Source organism: Asterias rubens, chromosome 4 (assembly GCF_902459465.1).
Source record: "Asterias rubens chromosome 4, eAstRub1.3, whole genome shotgun sequence".
Lineage (NCBI taxonomy): Eukaryota > Metazoa > Echinodermata > Asteroidea > Forcipulatida > Asteriidae > Asterias > Asterias rubens.
The window spans coordinates 4,787,731-4,794,430 of NC_047065.1; positions in this window are offsets into that span (position 1 = coordinate 4,787,731).

Consider the following 6,700-nt stretch of genomic DNA (forward strand, 5'->3'; position numbering starts at 1 on the left):
TGTTCTTTTTGAGTGAGAGCGCGAAATTTGTACCTTGTGACGTCACAATGAATCGAATTTGTTTGTTGGTGTCAAGTAGTGTGGCGTACGTAGGAACCGTTGGTGAACTGTTTTATTATACGCGCATGATTCTAGCAACATTACGCAAACCGTGCTGATGATTGGTACATTGCTGTTGACAAGACCGCTCATGACGCGTTTTCACGAGTGGCGATTGTGATCATAGATATAATGTGTTTGATGCACTAGACAGACGTGACGCAAACACGCCGGTGCGTCACGCCACCATTCACACCATTATACAATGTTTGCACTTGAAACTTGAAACTTTTGAATGAATGCATGACAATAATGTTTTAACATTAGCCAAAATCTCTTCATTTTACTCACTGGTTTCGCTGTGACCCCTATCAGATAAACATTCACCCTGGAACCCACTTCCAGTGATCCCGACCCAACAAGCCTACTTCCACGCTTGTTAAATAACAGAAATGCTGAAGTGAAAGTCCCACTGTTTCTTATGCGAATTATCGAGATTCATTTTAGTCAATTTGTGTTATTTCCAATACTTCACATTATAAACCCTTACCTGTAATTCCGTCTATAGCTGCGTGTTTAATTTGGTTTGCTTAAATTTTGTTTAAATGTAATTTTAAAACTATGAAAGACAGGTGGCGCCGTAGCTACTCGAAGTGCAAATTGGCTGAGAGCCATGAGACCCGGGTTCAACGCCCGCTTGTTTTTTTTATTTTATTTTATAGTTTGCTTATAGACGCCAGTGAATTATATAAGTAGTATTAAAAACCAGCTTCAAACACCAACGGGCACTGTGGCGACACGGTGCACTGGATAGTTCGCTTGCGTGCTATCCAGAGCTGGGACACCCGGTTCGAATCCTATTCCCGTACCAAAGGGACATGACTTTTACTGCTGGCACCAGTAAGTGATTGGGGTCCGTCATGTCTCTCCCCAAATTAGGGTAGGATGATTATTCCGGGTGGGAAAGTAAAGGAGGGATCGGAAATAGCCACCCCTTAAAGGTTCTAATGGGTGATCACCACGCTGATTTCGATCAGACTTTGAGTCCCCTGAACGCCTGGTCTTCACTCCGACTAACTTTCTGCACAAATTTACTATAATGTTTTAGTAAACTTTACGATCTGTGTACAAAAGTATTGAGACCGGATTTTTATAAAATACAACTTCAGGGGGATAAGTATAGCATTATCCAATTTGAGCCCAAAATTTAAATAAACGCAAGGGGTAAGCCTAAGTCCAGCATTTTTATTTGAGCAAAAATTTAAGAAAAAATATACAAGAAAAGTCCAGCATTATTCTATTTATCCAATTAGGGCAAACATTTACCTACAAGGTAGGCATAGGGTCCAGCAATTTTGTAAATTTGAACTAACTGTTTTTTGTTTTGGTTTTTTTTAAAGGGATAGGGGCCTACAAGCATTTATATAAAATTTGGGCTGAACATTAAAACAAAATCCTAAATTTTCGGTCCAAATTAGATGAAAATGCTGGACTAGGCCCCTCAGGATTATTTGATAAAAATGGCGGACTTGTGATTTACTCACTTATGGACTATAGGTACAAATGCCGGAATCCAAATTCTCAACACGCACACACTTTGTACCGTTCAAGTGAGGACATTTTCTATGGGATGATGTGTGCATGCATATTGTATGGTCACTCAGCGCCTTTAATAACCCTCATTCAACGGGTACACGACACTACTAAAGGAATACATTTTGTGCACATCATAATGGGAAAGCCAAATTCACAACATACACCACTTTGTACCGTATAAGTGAGGACATTTTCTATGGGATGATGTGTGCACGTTGTATGGTCACTCAGCGCCTTAAATAACCCTCATTCAATGGGTACACGACGCACCAGTAGAACAACCATAGAGAGCTAGCTATATTGTGCACATCATAACGGGAAAACCAAATTCACATCATACACACTTTGTACCGTACAAGTGAGGACCTTTTTTTATGGAATGATGTGTGCACGTTGTATGGTCACTCAGCGCCTTTAAGTAACCCTCATTTCAGCGCCTTTAAGTAACCCTCATTCAAAGTACGATACTACTCTATAGGGGGGACACATGTTGTGTTGGGGAAAGCCAAATTCTCAACATACACACTTTACCGTAGAAGTGAGGACCTTTTTATGGGATGATGTGTGCACGTTGTATGGTCACTCAGCGCCTTAAATAACCCTATTTCAACGGGTACACGACACGACACGACACGACACGACACTACTGTTTGGGGGACACATTTTGTGCACATCATAACGGGAAAGCCAAATTCACAACATACACACATTGTACCGTACAAGTGAGGACATTTTCTATGGGATGATGTGTGCATGTTGTATGTTCACACAGCGCCTTAAATAACCCTCATTCAACGGGTACACGACACTACTTTAGGGGGACACATCATAACGGGAATGCCAAAATTCTCAACAAACACTCCTCCATTTATTTTGTGGGTATCATAAACTGTATTCTCATTATTGAAAAATAATGTACTTACAAAAAAACCCAATCACTTATAATCTATTAATAATCGTATCCCTAATTGTGATTCCAAATTGTAATTTTATTAATTTTTTTGCACAAATTTTATTAAAATGCTGGACGTTGATTTTTTTTTTTTGAGATACAATTTGATATAAATGGTTTCAATTTTGGGCCTAAATGTAATACAATCCAGGACTTACTTCATGAGAATCCTGATTCCTGGACTACTTCTTATGGATTCAACATTTTGGACTTACAACCATATATTGATTTTTTGTCAATTTTGGGGCACAATTTTGTAAGAAGGCTGAACGCAGCAACCTTTGCAAATTTACCACTTAATAGCCCTTTGTGATTTTTTTCAAATTTGAGCCAAAGTTTGATCGAAATGTTTGACTTATCCCCTTGTAATTTTTTTAATTTTGAGGCACAATTTGTTTTTTCCACTTTGTGGCCCATTTTGATAAAAGTGTTGGACTTAGTTATTACCCCTTGTGATTTAAGTACATTTTTAACAAAAACCTGATAAAAATGCGATTTAATTCAACTTTGGGCCCAAATTTGGTAAATATGATGGACTTTTGGGCCAAAGTTTGATAAAAATGTTGGACTTTATTACCCCTTGTGATTTTTTCAATTTCAGCAAAAATTCAATTTTGGGCCCAAATTTTGTTAAATGCTGGACTTCCATGTACCCCTTGTGATTTTTTTTCTTCAAATTCGAGCCAAAGTTCCATACAAATGCTGGACTTGCCCCCTTGTCATTTTTAAATTTTAAGGATTTTTTTTTCAAGATGGCTGACCTTACCCCTTTAAAACCCCTTATTATTTCAATGTTTTGCATAAATTTGATAAAAATGCTGGACTTACTTACTTACCCCCTTGTGATTTAATTAAACTTTCGGCAAAAATTTTGTAAAAATGCTGGACTTACCCCATTTGATTTAATTCAATTTCAGGCACAAATTTTGTAAACATTTTGTAAAAGTACTGGACTGTGATGTTTCCAATTTGAGCAAAAAAATAACATGTTGGACTTACCCCTAGTGGTACTTTTAATCAATTTTGAGCCAAATATTGAAATGTATTTTTCTCTTACCCCCATAATCAACAACATGCAGTGCAATAACTGTGAGTTGTAGCCAAACCAAAATTTACGTAGTAAATCTTTAAGCTGCCTTCTTTTGTACATTTTTATTAAAGCCGAAGAAAGAAATTGTCCAATGGTTAAAACATGATTCATAAATACCTCAGACAGTTTTGCTGTTCCTATTGGTGGAGAGCGCATCACGTGTGTATGTGTGGGTGTGTATAAACCTTTGTTTATAACCAGTAAAATGTGTTGAAACATGGGCGTGACACGCGAGCTTGCACCTGTGCTTATAAGACAGGTTGTTCATTCCTATTGGTCGAGACCAACGGCCGGGACAGTTGTGCTACATCACGCGATACGCGCGATGCGCACAGCATTCCCTTATAGAAAGTTGTTTACCCGAGGGCCTTACCATTTCACAGCTGGAGGGGTGTTGAAAGACATCATTGAACAATTATTTGAAACTAATAATCTTGTCTGAAGCTCTAAAAAAGAAGCATGGAAACCTTTTTTTGCAGCATGCGGACAAAGGCTCCCAGCAGATTATTTGGATGTCATTAGGATGTCATAATTCTACAAAACTTTTCATACCTCTTGAAAAAAAAAAATTCAGAGAGAAGATTAATTCAAAATTAGGTTTTATTTGTGGCTTACCCATACACAGTTATGCCACCAATACAACCCAACAATCTTGCTTGCGCCATTTTGGGAAACAGTGTCCAAGTGTGTTGTACAGTGTTGTGCGATTTATCATTGACGCAAGGTTTAGGTGCTTACAATGGACCCTTCCCGTGAAATATGCTAATCACATTCACGCATGCGTACAGACCCTGTTGGTTGGCAAACGCCATAGAGTTGTGCACTAAGCAGACGCGCAATCGTGTCTGCGTCACGCACCCATTAGCCGTGTACAAAACAGCGTGATGTTCCCTCATTTTACCAACCAAAATGTTAGTGCGCAGGCGCTATGTGCAATTTACATAAATTTCATGGGAAGGGTCTATTTGAAAAGCAATTTGTAAATGCTGCAGAGAGTAGCTGTGTTGTGTTGCATAGAGTCAATTATACACAGTGCTTGTCCAAGACATGTGGGAAAAAGTCACAGGCATCGAGTGGGAATCGAACCCACTACCTTTGTCATTCTAAAGCAGACATCTTATCACTTATTAAGTGAACTTGTGGAAAGGCATCTACTCTGTAGCTGGCAGTTTAAATCCTATCCGAGTGGTATGCCTGTGTTTGTTGTCTCATATGACTCAGAAAAATACTGAGTATAAATTGTTTAACAAAAACCAGTGTATTGGTAAAACACAATTCATGAATACCTCAGACAGTTTCGCTCTTCCTATTGGTGGAGAGCGCGTCACATTAGGGTGTTTAAACCTTTGTTTATATCCAGTTGTGAGCGGAGACTCCGCGCTAGTCTTGATGCAAGACGATTCTTGTTACGGTACGAGCCATGCAGGCGCTGTTGGTGAGTTGGCTGCGCTGTGTGTAAAAGGAAAACCAGCAAATATGCACCAAGACTATACGCGCATGGACATCGTACATATGTACATGTAACATGTATATTGAACATACCATGGAGGTGTAAACATACAGAGCAAGCACTCGGAAACGGATAAGTTTTACAGAGTTTCTTACTTTATTACGCCTTTTAACCAAAAAGGTATTTATGAATGGGAATCAAAGTGTGTTGAATCGGTTTTCAACTAGTGGTTTAAACCCGCCAAGGCCTGGTTCTTGATAATTTACCACGACTTTTTCTCGGTAAAATTATCAAGAACCAGGCCTCGTTGGGATTAAACCACTAGTTGAAAACATCTTCACCACACATTGATTCCCTTATTATCGTTTTTACCTGCAGATGCAAATTTAACATCTATTGAAAGTTGGTTTGATCACAAGCATGATAAATAAACTATGATAATTTCATTTACAATGATAACGCTTGACATAAGCACAGAATTCCTTGCTTCCGTAAGCGCCAGTTGATTTTTTTGCTTATGGTAAGCAATTTGGGCCCTGTTCATGAAGTGAGACTTACCTATTAAAAAGTCACCAAAAATTGTAATCTTCAAAGCTCTCTGTGAATTCCCTCTTGACTACATGTAACTGATATAACCTACACAAAAATTACCCATTTTAAAGACACTGGACACTATTGGTAATTGTCAAAGACCAGTCTTCTCACTTGCTGTATCTCAACATATCCTTTAAATAACAAACCTGTGAAAATTTGAGCTAAATCGATCATCAAAGTTGCGCGATAATAATGAAAGAAAAGTCACCCTTGTCACACGAAGTTGTGTGCTCTCAGATGATTGATTTCGAGGCCTCAAATTCTAAATATGAGGTCTCAAATCTTTCTTGAAAACTACGTTACTTCAGAGGGAGCCGTTTCTCACAATGTTTTATACTATCAACAGCTCCCCATTTATAATCGTTACCAAGAATGGTTTTCTGATAATAATTATTTTGAGTAACTACCAACAGTGTCCATTCCTTTTAAGTTGTTCTTTCTTCAACATGTTCAATGACACTTATAAAAACTGTATATTCGGTTTGCCGTAACAACATGCGTAATTCTACTTTGCTGAGAAAGTTTTTCGGGAACTAGGTCTTGCTTTTTGATCTACTGCCGCGGAGTAGACTTCTGAATTCAGTACACCACTTGAAAAGAAATGTCCTGCTTATTAACTTCTACCTGGACGAAAGGTAGGCAATCGGCCTGGACTACTACTTTCGCTTAGTTGATCACGGAGACTTCTTGTTATTAACATAACTGCCGCTGAGTGAGTTCTTATTTTCACAAACTCCACAAACGACCTTATAATCCGAGGTTGTCAATCAAGAACACCCATTGCCTTTCCTTCAGTACATTTTAAACAATCTGAAAGCCTTCGCACTACATGCTTGTGTTTGTAAGGTCACATTGCAAAAGGCATTTTTTTACAGGCAACTTAGGGGCAACCATTGGCACCACACGTGAAAGGAACACTTTTAGCATACAGCAGACTTTTTTTTTAATAAAAAAAAACCAAATAAACAAATCCCGATGC